The sequence below is a fragment of the Sinocyclocheilus grahami genome, unplaced genomic scaffold, assembly GCF_001515645.1.
Source record: "Sinocyclocheilus grahami isolate Dianchi unplaced genomic scaffold, SAMN03320097.WGS_v1.1 scaffold1484.1, whole genome shotgun sequence".
NCBI lineage: Eukaryota > Metazoa > Chordata > Actinopteri > Cypriniformes > Cyprinidae > Sinocyclocheilus > Sinocyclocheilus grahami.
Window position 1 is genome coordinate 222,330 of NW_015506663.1, and position 373 is coordinate 222,702.

Here is a 373-nt window from a genome sequence, read left to right on the forward strand (position 1 = left end):
TTTATACATGTGGTCACAGCATTAGCAACAAGTGTCTTCAATTTTGAGTTGCTGTGTGTAATGAATGACGCCAAGTGTGTTCATTGTGTTCAAATATTGCTGACTGTGGCAAGCATTTTGCATCACATGAGCTTTCATTTGAGAATATGAGCAGAGTTCTTTTGCAACTTGTGTTTTAGCAAAGAAAAATGTGTTAAGATTTATGAGAACGGAGGATTGTGTTTTGTGAATTGTGGCTTCATGCGAAATGTGTTTATGATATTGGAAAATGATGGCTAGATTTAGTAAATGAGTTTAGACAACTGGTCATTTGGTTTAGAGGATTGGCTTTTGTGTTTTAGCATTTGAGAAAAACTGTAATCAAGATCTGTCA